The sequence below is a fragment of the Odontesthes bonariensis genome, chromosome 3 (genome assembly GCF_027942865.1).
Source record: "Odontesthes bonariensis isolate fOdoBon6 chromosome 3, fOdoBon6.hap1, whole genome shotgun sequence".
In the NCBI taxonomy this organism is placed as follows: domain Eukaryota; kingdom Metazoa; phylum Chordata; class Actinopteri; order Atheriniformes; family Atherinopsidae; genus Odontesthes; species Odontesthes bonariensis.
In genome coordinates, this window is record NC_134508.1 from 33,883,486 (window position 1) to 33,896,055 (window position 12,570).

The 12,570-nt window shown below is 41.4% G+C and overlaps 1 long non-coding RNA gene across 1 annotated transcript; it reads right to left on the reverse strand.

Annotated features, from left to right (window-relative positions):
- Positions 1-274: 274 nt before the first annotated feature.
- LOC142377486 (uncharacterized) lies at positions 275-1,037 on the reverse strand. Its single transcript, XR_012769515.1, has 4 exons — positions 927-1,037; positions 639-786; positions 467-519; positions 275-366 (listed from the first exon to the last, which is right to left on the reverse strand). It is a non-coding gene; the product is annotated as an uncharacterized LOC142377486 (long non-coding RNA).
- Between the last annotated feature and the right edge of the window lie 11,533 nt (positions 1,038-12,570).

The following is a 12,570-nucleotide window of genomic DNA, read 5'->3' on the forward strand; positions in this document are numbered from 1 at the left end:
TTGGAATAACCAATAAATAATCCATGCACAGCATATTGACAACTTGTCTATAAAGTAACAAAAGTCATATTGACAGCGTATATGTTCTTACTCTCTTTCACTCTTCTGTGGTGAGACTGTGAGTATTTCGGGTTGGCTTCAAGACGCGCCTCTAGCACAGCACACAGGTCCGTCACGCAGCTAAAAACAAACAAACAAGAGGAATGAATAAAATGACCAGTGCTTAAAAGTATCAGTGCCAGCCGTGGTAAAAGCCAGCGCCGCTCACCCTCGATAGTGTCCCCGTCTGCCTCTCTGAAGTTCGGACTGTTTGCCACCGCCTCCTTCAAGCGACTCGTTACATCCATATTGTGAGGTGACAGTAGCCTGTAAAAACAACAGGCCTATGGTTAATAAAAAAAACTGCATTAACGTAACATCGGGTCCAACTCAACTAGATATTGGGAGAACATTCACTTATTCTTACCCTTGACCTGGATTATAATGCCACGGTGAGTTATGCAGGCGGCGAACTGCTTCCTATAAATTGAAAACACGAAATACATTTTTTTAAATAAAGCAACTCACACTGGTTTTCACGTGATGGACACAATTAAGTTGAGTTTAGCCTAAAGCCACAGTCAATAACCTACTCTTACCGCGGTTTTCGGATTCTGTATCCGCCTTCTCTTGGGGGTGCGCTCTTCAACTTCTCTGGAATGTAACTTCAGTCCGTTCGACGGCCATCTTGCCTCCAACCTAGTGAATCTCGGTCATAGCATTCAACAGGACTTTCATTTGATCTGCCTGTAAGCAAGTGAGTAAGTAAGTTTAATATACAGCACATTTAAAATCAGCGAGAACTGTCCCAAGTGCTGTACAGTGTCAACAAGACTAAAATTAAACAATCAAATGGTCATGTGCAAGTAGAAAAAAAACACACAAACCTGTAGACCCGCAGAGAGTTGCTGGGGAGTTGAAAGCAAGTAGTCTTCCAGCCAGATCTGCTCCTTAAACTTTTTGTTTACACTGCACGACACAATGTTTCTCATACGTGATTGAACGAGAGCTTATGCGAGCCGTTAAGCTCCACCAATCATATGCGTATACGTCATTACACGGAATACTCGCGAGACAACCTCCCGTCCTTTTGCTATTTAATGTTGTCTGACCACAGCTGGCAATTTGCAGTGTTGACACAAAAATGGACTCTGCAAGGAGAAAGAAAAGACCTCGGCGATATTGTGACCATTGTGACACCGAATTAAGCCATACACAATAAAACACTGAGCGCACTACTGCACATTATGTATACAGGCCAGATTTCTATATTTTTATTTCTATTTTATTTAAGAAACCTTTTAGAATATTGCTGTTGCATGCTTATTTTATCTTTATCTTATCTTTATTATTATACATTTGGACATCCAGTGCGTGCAACAAAGAAAATAATTTCATTGTTCAGGGAAACACGTTTCTAACTGCACACATGACAATAAACCTTTGAATCCTTGAATCCTTGAATTTTGCCCACAAAAAGCGGTTACAAAAGAGGTGTTTGGGAGAAAAAAAAACAGATATGCATCACCTGTCACCAGCAGACAGCGTGCACCTCTTCTTTTTCAAGACAACACAGCAACAAACTTGGCTGGAGTTGGAGGTGATAGTGAACGTGTAGAAACAGGCCTGCCCACCCCCCACCTCACCTCACCCCACCACACTTGAAAATGACTGTGGCACCTCCTGACCTGATCACTGGCATTTACATATTAAAGGCTCTCCTAAGTAGGGGAGGGGAGGGGGGCATGGGGGAGCAGTTGCCAGGTCAATTTGCGACAATTTGGGCCAAGTTTTCACTTTTACCACCGCAAATGCAGGGGCTCAACGTATGCGGACATGTAAGGGGCCACATACATCCGTAAATCCCTCTTTTCATGCAGTGCTGAACATCCTCTCCATGAGACTGTTATCAGAAAACAGAGTCTCTTCAGTCAAAGGCTTCTTCAGTTTGGATGCAAAACGGACCGCTACAGGAAATCTTTCCTGCCCACAGCCATCAGCATCTATAATAACTCTTTGATTTAATTGAGCTACATCAACATTTAATTTCCCTCTGGGATAAATAAAGTATTTTTGAATTGAATTGAATTGAATAAAGTGCATTGCAGTAATCTAGCCGAGATGTAATAAAGGCGTTGATTACTGTTTCAAAGTGCGTATGTGCAAAGAAGGGCTTCACCTAAGACCAGATACACTGAGACTAAGATACAAAAAAAGCTGGACTTCACTATTGCACCAATTTGCCGGTCCAATTTAAAATCACTGTCCATCTTAAAACCCAAGTTTGCGACTGTTGGCTTCCTGTATTGCACCAAGGGGCCCAAGTCAACAGGAGGGGATTTGCAAGAGCCACTGGGACCAAACACCATCACTTCTGAAACAGGAAGGAATGCCGTTGGACCATCCTACAGGATGTGACGGACCACAGTTTCTGTTGAGCATGAAAAATATAGTTTATTATTTTTGACTGGACCACAGGAGTTGGTCCTAAATAGGTGGACTTTGAGCCTCCAGCTGCTGTGCAGACGGGTGAAATGGATCGGTCATGTCAGCTTCAGGGCCTCCTTTTGAGAAGTTTTGGTTTGTAAATGTTTGTCCAGCAGACCCGAGCACGACACATTCAGCAACAATGTCCATTGGGTTTTACGTTTACATCCCCCATCTGAGCTGGGGGACTGATGTAGAATCATTTGACGGGGGCAGAATGTCAGTTGTACCATTTCCCATTGCAGACACAAGCCACATATTTGTGTGATTTTATTTGATCAATTTATTTATACGCCATTTATTCTTCACAGCTACTGTTGCTGATAATGCAATATTCTGCCCGTACAGTCTGTTTGGTTCCCAAGCACCTACGTAATTGTTTTCTGGTGATGATGCACGCCTCCTCCTCATTATATCCACTCAGGAGAGTCAGATCAGGCCAAGTGATTTCTCCAAGAATAAAAAGCAACAACAGGCTGGCTGAAGATGCACTTAGACTTTCCTCAAAGCTGCTGGGGTTAAATGCTGGGGCCCTTGTCCACTTGAAAGCATGACAAGCTGTTCTTATGGAATAGCCAGCCCTTTCAAACCCTTTAATTACGTTCACATCTTTTCATAGCTGACACCTGATCTCAGGTGGTAAGCTGTTATTCAAATGAATTGTTCTGCGCTATTTATCAGCATTCTGAAAAGGCTGATTTGTTTATTTCACAAGAGCAGGAGAGCCGCACACTTTCCACATGTTATGTTGAGAAGTGATCATTTACATACGAGGTGGCTCCAGTGCTCTCTCATCTGTACCCTCTTCATACTCACTTTCCTTTTGACCTACTATCCACTGGATACAATAACGATCAGCTTAACTGCCTCGTGTGTTTCTTCAGCCTTAATGTTTGTTCTCATATATTTTCTTATGTGTGCAGCAAAGCAGTGAAAGCTTTGGTTGGCATAATGATCACCAGATGTGAACACAAACTACTTTGCAAAGCTGCCCATCCCCTTTGGCATCTTTATTTTGTTGTGTTACAACTTTGACATGTGTCTGTTTTTTTGGATTTTTATGTCATAAAAGTGAAAAATAACTGCATGTATGGGTTGTTTTTTAAGGCCTTCAATTATGATCCGTTGCTGAAACTTGCATATTATGTCCATTTTTATTCAATCAAAGTGTCTGAAGATCCCGGTATGTTTAAAGCTGTTGTGAGAAGCCCCACCACTGAGCAACATCAACTTGTGTTTCATTTTGTTAACAAGCATCACGTCGGTACGTGTGCAAAAAGATCCCGTTTGATATGTTGTGTCAGAATCATTGATCCAACTTTTAGTCTAGAGTGTTAATCTCATTAGAAATTATAAACATGTCAGTCCACATCCATCTGAACTTATAAGCAGACTCTTTTTGTCAGGGACTGACGGCACATTTTTATACTTGATCAAAGAGCCACCTGCTGGAGGAAAAGTAAGAGCAGATGTTTAACATTATTTTCCATATGATGGATGGGAAGCTGTTGTTTGAGTATCATCCGCACAGGTAAAAGTAAAGCAAAATCATTGTCATTAAGACTTTGGCTGTGGAGTCATGCTGCTTATTGCATTAAAAGTGAAAAAACACGTCGCTGAAGGTGTAAAATCAGTTGAACGACCAGTTGAACCCCATGGCTTTCGTATGCATCACGGGGAACAATGTCTGCTTTAATGTCTTTTACTAAGTTGTTTTGCAGGAGATGTGCACGTAAAATAATGTTTCTCTTATAGAATCCATCATATTGGGCACCTCAGTCTTAGTAAAAAATGGAAACGTACAGATCAAGCAACTTTGAAGCTTTTCTTGCAACCACAGGCCTCCCCTGTTATTCTTTCAGCGTGTTGCACTTCTGAAGACTGCTGGGATCACTGCTGGCATTAAAGCTGCAGTCTGCAACTCTTTTTCAAGCATAATGCCTGGAACTGTCCGGGGATTCTGAAAGTAGTACATTAAATACCCCAATACAAAAAAAAATGAGTTCTCTAGGTCCCCTATATGTCCCGCTAGGTCCCTCCAAAGCCAGCAGGTTTGTTTACAAAATTGCAGACCGGACCGGTAAAAGGTAACCAATCAGGTTTACGAGCTGGGCTCTGCTGCCTGTCAATCACCGATTGTGCACGCGCGATACAAGGTAGGCTCGTCCCCACGCTTATTTACCTGGACTATTGAACTTCATTACGGGCTAGTCTACTTACTGTGTCTTCCATGATCGCAAATGACAGGTGAGTTGATGAATGAGGAGTCGTGTAGGCGCATCTGGCATGCACGTCTACGTGCACGAGTTCTCATGTGTTTTGAAGGGGCGGGACAGAAAGTTGAATAACTTTTTATTTTTCGGTTAAAAAATAAGCATTTCTTGCATTTTGCGACTACGGAGGTCACCGTTTTCAACTTCAAGCGTTCTGATAGATCATATAAACTCTTAAAATGCCAAAAAGTAGGACTTTACGTATGACAACAACAAATCCTGCAGACTGCAGCTTTAATGTAAAGTTATTCAATTCAATTCAATTCAATTTTTTTCTGTGTGAGTACACCTGAGATTGATGCCGGAGAGACTGCTTTGATTGAAACATGGTGGAAGTCCGCAAGCTTTCCAGAACTATTTAACTGTGGTATTTATAGATCAGAAGAAGAATCTATCATTCCTCTGCTGGTGCTGCAGTCTCTCCAGTCTCTCAATCTCCATGCTTTTTGGTTCAACTCATCTTTAGCAGCATTTTGTCTCTTATGGGCTTAGCTCTGTCTGAATGAGGCTAACAGAAAGAAGCCACGGGCATCTCAGAGGTCAAGTAAAAGTGTTTTGCATCTTAACAGCATGGGGCTAATGTGCTGGAATTGTGCACACACGCGGCACACTTAACCTGGAAAGTAGCCAGAGTCTCTTTGTGCTGGTTTACTCAGCTGTGGAAGGCAAGGTCCGACCGAGTCAGATGACTCAATTACGGATACCCGACCAATCTCGCCTCGGGATCAGGGGGAATCGGGGAGGGGTATCTCTGTCTGAAAGGCTCTAACAAAGGCCCTGCCCTGCTTACTCTGTTCGGACAAGGCCCATGGACAATCTGCAGGGGGGATAATCCCAGCAGCACTAAAGAGTTCTCTAAGGAAATGATGCTCACTTTAGGGTTTAACAGGTTATCTCAACATTACATCTTCATGCAGGTTACGCGTATCGATGTTTCAAAAGTTGTTGTAGAACATATCTGAAGGAGGCTGACTAAAGTATGTCACTTGATTAAAGTTTTACTGGTTAAAACCCATTTTAACCAGTTTGAACTCTGACCAAAAAAATGAATGAGTCTGGCTGGCAGAGCCTTCATCCACCCTGTGGGATTGAATGTAGGCCTTCTTCACCAAATAATAGGGGGCACTCATAGTTTGACCCACCCAGTTAATGTGTTTAACCCCTTAGGGCAGTACATGACTGGCTGTTTAAAAGGGCTCATGTTTAGTGAATTTTCAAGGCTCATTTAATTTTGTGTTGATAGTTTGTATGTTACTGTTTTGTCATTTAGAATTTAAGATCATTCTTAATGAGTTGATGACGATGAAAAGATGAGTGACCTCAGGAAATACAGAGAAGCAGTGGGTAGCCTAATCTATCTTAGTTCATGCACTAGACCAGATTTGAGTTGTGTCGTAAGTAAACTTTCACAATATTTCAGTGCGCCAACAGAAGAGCAGTGGACGACTGTAAAACATGTACTGAAATATCTGAAAGGCACAATTGACAAGATGCTGTGTTACAGGAAATGTGATGATGGGTTACAGTTGGTGGCTTATAGTGACTCGGATTTAGCCTGATTAACATAGACTTTCAAATCTCTTCGAGATTCTGGTCTGACCAAGACCATAACGAATACGATTCGAAATGGCCTGGTCAACCCGCCTCCCTCGGGTTGCTACTGGTTGTTGCCAGAAAAGGCTGTGCCTAAGCTTAAGGCTGCGGCTACACGAAAACGTTTTTCACTGTAAACGATACTTTTTCTTATCGTTTCGCTGTCGCGGCCACACGGAGCCGGCGTTCCCACTACCCCAAAACGATAGTTTTTGAAAACGGGTTCCAGAGTGGGAAAGTTTGAAAACGGCCTCGTTTCGTTTCCATTGTTACAGCTAAAACGTTTTTGCGTCAGTCACACGTTGACGCTGGGAGCCAATTTTAACACTTCTCTATTGTCTCACAGCGTGGCGTGACACAGCGGCGTGTGTACTGCATCGTTTCATCGTTCTCGTCTGGACAGCAGCGCGTTTCCGTGTGGTCGCAAGAATTTTCGTACCCGTTTTCAAAAAAAACCTCGTTTCGTTTTCGTGTAGCCGTAGCCTTATAGTGACTCGGATTTAGCCTGATTAACATAGACTTTCAAATCTCTTCGAGATTCTGGTCTGACCAAGACCATAACGAATACGATTCGAAATGGCCTGGTCAACCCGCCTCCCTCGGGTTGCTACTGGTTGTGGCCAGAAAAGGCTGTGCCTAAGCTTAAGTCAATTACACCACTCTTTCCTCTGACGTATGATTTAACTACCAGCGGGGCTAACTGGTAGATTAAACTCTTACCAAAGCCAGTAGGGAGCAAGGCGAAAACGTCTTTCCTGTCAAGAAATGATTCAAGGGCTGTTCTTTGCTCGATTTTTAACGAGAATCTCCCGTCGAACACTTTTCTTACAGCATCTACAGCAGTGTCAAAAGCTTGACGCTGCTCCATGTTGATATTGAATGAAGCGCTTCCGTGTACAATCCATGGGTTGAGTGGCAGTTCAATCACGTCACTACCTTGAACACGCCTCTACCCTGGGCCGTTGGCGCTGCTCAAAGTCGATTGCTTCCCGACAAAGTGGGTGGAGTTCCCATTTTTTCGGGAACTCGAATCCACCTGAATGAGCAGTTTGCCTGAGTAAGTGTAGCAGAGCCGAAGGTGTTGCGTCACTGCGAGGGCGGAGCCTGGGTAACTCGGATTGGGCAGGAGATGCAACTGACCGACGTAGTACATCTGGTTATTGTGTTAGCCTATGTAAGAATGGTCCTCTGATTTCTTGGAAGACCAAAAAGCAGCCAACTGTAGCACTGTCAACATGTGAGGCTGAGTACATGGCGTTAGCTGTCACTACACAAGAATGTTTGTACCTGTCTCAAATGCTTAAACATCTTGACTCTCATTATGATGTACCTGTAATTTATGAAGATGACCAGGGGGCAATTGCATTGGCAAAGAATCCCTTTAGCCGACAGAGATGCAAACACATTGACATCAAATATCATTTTGTAAGATCTACTGTAAAAAATGGTGATGTGTTTTTGGAGTATTGCCCAACAGATCAAATGGTTGCTGACCAAATGACAAAACCAGCTACAAAAGGGAAGCTTCTTGCCTTTTCTAGGTTTCTATTTAGGTGATTGCCGAACCAAAATGTGATTTTGCTCTTTGCAATGTTTTTGTTTTTCTTGTTGTAAATGTGAGAACAAGTGGGGGTGTTGATTGATGCTTGTTGAGGGCCTTAACTATCTGAGTGTGCTCTCAATTGACAACCTTGATTGAGGCCAGGTCATGTGACTTTACTTACTAACTCTCTCTGTTCATTTTCACCCAAACCTGTGTTGGTGCCTGTTCATTTTGGTCTTTGTCTCCAGGTAGCAGTTCAGTTTGTAACACAGGGTCTGCATGTGTTCAAGCAAACTTTTATTTCTTTTACTCGCAATGTTTTTAATGTAGGAATCCTAAGACAAGGCCCCTCCTCGCCTTGTAAGGCCAACAAACATGACAAATGTTAGGAGTGACTAAAACTGGAGTGGTGTGAGGAGAGCTCTTGGCTCTTGTCATCCTGTTTTTATAACCTCAGCTTGGTCAAGTCATTTTTAACACCCAACCTTAATCACATCATTTTCAGTACCAAGAAGTTTGTAATGTGTAAAAAGGAGATGAAACAGTGGGGGAAAATGCAAGGAAAGACTGAAATTTCTCAATTTCTCAATGAGCACATTGTCCTTACATATGTGATGCAACAGTCCATATGTCACAATTACACCAAGGCTGTGACAATGCGTTGACAGTTATTTTCATGTGCTGTAGCACATAAAGAAAAAGCAGCAAAATTTGTCTGTTGACACAATAAATGGATTATATTTATTTGAAGATTTCACACCTTGTCATGATACCAAATTGCGAGTAGTGACATGAATATAGACAAATTAAACTAATAACATTCAACATAGTGTGAAACATCCATCCATCCATTTTCTATACCGCTGAATCCGTCGGTCGGGTCGCGGGGGGGCTGGAGCCTATCCCAGCGGTCAATGGGCGAGAGGCGGGGTACACCCTGGACAGGCCGCCAGTCCATCACAGTGCCACACAGAGACAAATGAGGCAAACAACCATACACGCTCACACTCACTCCTAAGGACAATTTTAGAGACACCAATTAACCTAACATGCATGTTTTTGGACAGTGGGAGGAAGCCGGAGTACCCGGAGAGAACCCACGCTTACACGGGGAGAACATGCAAACTCCACACAGAAAGGCCCCAGCTGGGAGTTGAACCTGGAACCTTCTTGCTGTGAGGCAACGGTGCTAACCACCACACCTGTGAAACATCCTTTATGGCTAAATGAAAACAGCCCCCACCCTTTAGTAACGTTTGCTTTGACGTGGGACTTCCTAAAATGTCCCTTTGTTACTGATCTAATCCACGGTTCAACAGTAAACATAGAACTTCAGCAAAGAGTTTTTCACAAGGGCCCTTCATGCCTGCGCGTTTTTCAGATATTTTCATTCCCAAACAATTCTGAGCACACATGCAGTGCACGCAAGCAATTGATTATTGAATAACCAGAGTAATAAAAAGACAACTAAACTGTTATGGGAAGCTGTGTCTTTCATCACTTTATGACAGCTCTGTTTAAACATTTGCGCAAAGTTAGAAGAGCCATTTTAGACAATGTTGATTACCTGTTAACTCAACCTCGGTAACCTATTGTCTGTTTGCTTCCTCAGACACTGAAATTTCTATAAACTGCATGTCAGGCTTTCTAAGCTATTCATATCTGAGCAATTTAAAACCTGATATACATAATGTGTTCTATTTACAACCAGGATCTACATAAGACATGAAAAAAAGTGTTAAACATAGTGCTCAACATTTACTAAAGTGAGAAAAAGCAAGTTTTTGATATGATTTCAAACAGTTTTAGACATGAAAAGGTTCTGCATTCTCTGTGTTAGTTAAAGCTACATAGAATTTTTTTGTTTAGTCTGATCTGGTAAAAGACATTCAAAATGTACTTGTCTGTTGTTTTTGTTTAAGATATTTCTCTCCGTAAAATATCTGGTCAAAAGAAAGAAAGAAAGTCATGCAGGAGTGTGAATAGCTTGGTTTGAATTGATTTGTGATAGTGAATCACCTTTAAAGCTTCCACTGATCTGCACACTGTGCATCTTTAGTGAAGAAAAATGATACTTTATGGAAAAGAAAAGCATATTATCACATCTGGCCCATGATTCTGTGCAAGCATCGCTTGGAGGCTGTGTTCCAGATCAGCAGGGCAGTGTTTGAGTTCAATGTTACCTTTGCTTCAACATTAATCTCACACATTAGAGTGACTGGCTGTCAGCCCGTGACATGTCTTTCATGGATTAACAGTGTTACTGGAACGATTCTTTGTTCCTACTAATGCTGTGAGCAAGGTATCGAGGGAGCTATCAAACAGCAGATAATTAACTCAGGGGCCGACCGAGTTAGTAATAGAATGATGAATTATTCAGTATTTGTAGGCTCTCTCTCCTCATATTGCAGGCAACACAATAGTCACTGAGAGTCATACTCACTGAAAATTAGAAATTCATTTTTGTATACTGCCACTGTATAAATACACTCAGCAGAATGACTCAACTATTTGAATAGATGTGCCCAAGCAAACAAGCAAGTTCTGTGTTAGGTTTTGTTAAGTTTGTCTTTGTTTTATGCTTATTTGTTTTTGTTTTCATGTTCTTCTTGTCTTCCAGAGTCAGTTCCTTGTATATCTCAGTCTTGCTTTTCTGCTCTCTGCTCCCCCCTCCTGGCCATAGATTCCAACAACAGTTACACACAACCTTTTGTGACACTGAATCAACTTAGTAAATCCTCAAGTGAATGAAACAACACACAAAGCTTTAATATGGGCTATCTTTCAATGTACACTGAGTGCAAGTGCACCATCATTTTTATCAAGACCGAAAGCTCATTAAAGATTGATTTTAGAATTATTTTTCACATCAAAATAACTTTCAGTTTGAGGTTGCTGGTTGTGTGGATGGGAATATGACCAAAAGACACGAGGCTGTGTGCCCTTGAACAGCCTTAAGAGTATGAAGGCTCTGGGAACGCTGCTTTGAGGGTGCTGATTCTTATGTCTATTTTGAAACAAGACTACAAAGTTGTTGTTGATTTTTCTGCAGAGCAGTTGCGCTAAACCATAGAGTCTATCCATTCAAGAATAAGGGACAGGCTATGTGGGATTTGATAATACCTCTTAAAACTTGGCCAGTCACAGGCCTGTGTAAGGAGAAGGTCAAATTGTGACGGAAGACATTTTGTCGAGTTTGGTACCTAGAAATATGTATCTCTTTGTCCTCAAAGGCTATGCACTAGTTGCCCCCCCCCCCCGTCCAATAAATACACACACTTTACACCAGGGGTCGGCAATTAAGTTTGGACCTGGGCCAATTTTTTTCTGACAATGGTATTACGGGCCATGGCCATGTTTTTCTATTGTGGATTTACATAAATGCATTTCATTTTTTTTAATTTAAAACATTTTTTTCTTCTATACACTGTTATTAGGCTGAATGTTGCATCTCCTGGCATCTCTCATGAAACAGGCGATAAAACATGAGGTTTGAAAAATATCTTTCAAAAATCATATTTCAAAAATTCCATCTTGCGGGCCAGATATAATTGATGGCGGGCCACTAATTGCCTACCCCTGCTTTACACTGACAATGGAAGGACTTCAGCCAGAGGGTTCTTCAGGTTCACAGCCATAATGACAGATACTAGAGGTCATTCTTGTCTACAACTTTAACTTAAAACAACCCTTTATTCATTCTTTATCATCACATTTATCTATTTATTGTTTTGACTGTGACAATAAAAATTTCATCAGCTGACATTCAAATAAATGTTTTTGTCCCATTACTGTACACCACACTGCGTGTGGTAGCTCTTGACAATCAAAACAAAACTTTACTGTGAACAAAATTTGGGTAATGGCTCAGGAAAAAAAAAAAATCTTGGACATATACTTGTAATTCTTAAGCAACCCATTAAAAACAGAGTGTGAGAGCTAATTATTAAAACGTTAGCTCATCCAACAGTCCTACGTCATCCACGCGCCAACGGTCGTGACATCTCAACGTTTAAAAGGAAGTTAAAAAAAACAAAACCAAAAAAACGGTTAAATAAACGTTTGGAATCAGTAGCAGTTCTCAACGGCTGGAGAAAAATATTTCCATGGTCCAATAATTCAGAAACTCAGAAACGACACAAGAAGAAAAGCTGAACATTGGAAGCTACAAATACGTCGGATGATAAAGTTTCGGTAAGAGCAGAATATCAAACTTGAAAAAGTGAATGAACAAACAACATAAACTGAGACGTAACGGTTGAGCTAACATACCTTATCAGCTAGAAAGAAAAATAATTAGCGTTTATTCATGCTCAAATTGATCAGGAACCTCACCAAAGTAAGTTTAAATAATATAGAAACACAATAAAAACATTTGTTTGTAATTACCTGCTCCTTTGAATTTGAAGGAATTACTTTTAAAAATGTTTGAAACATGGATCAGATGTTGCACATCCAGCGCTTAGGAACTGAGGAGACTGTTGATGTCACTGTATGCATTTTATTTACTGAATTACAGGAAAAAGTTGATAAATCAACAACATTAGTGGCTAATAGTGTTTTCTCAGAGGGAATAAAGGGAACCGTTGAGTATTACGGCTTAAGGGGTGATTCTCCCTTCCAGACATCGTTATG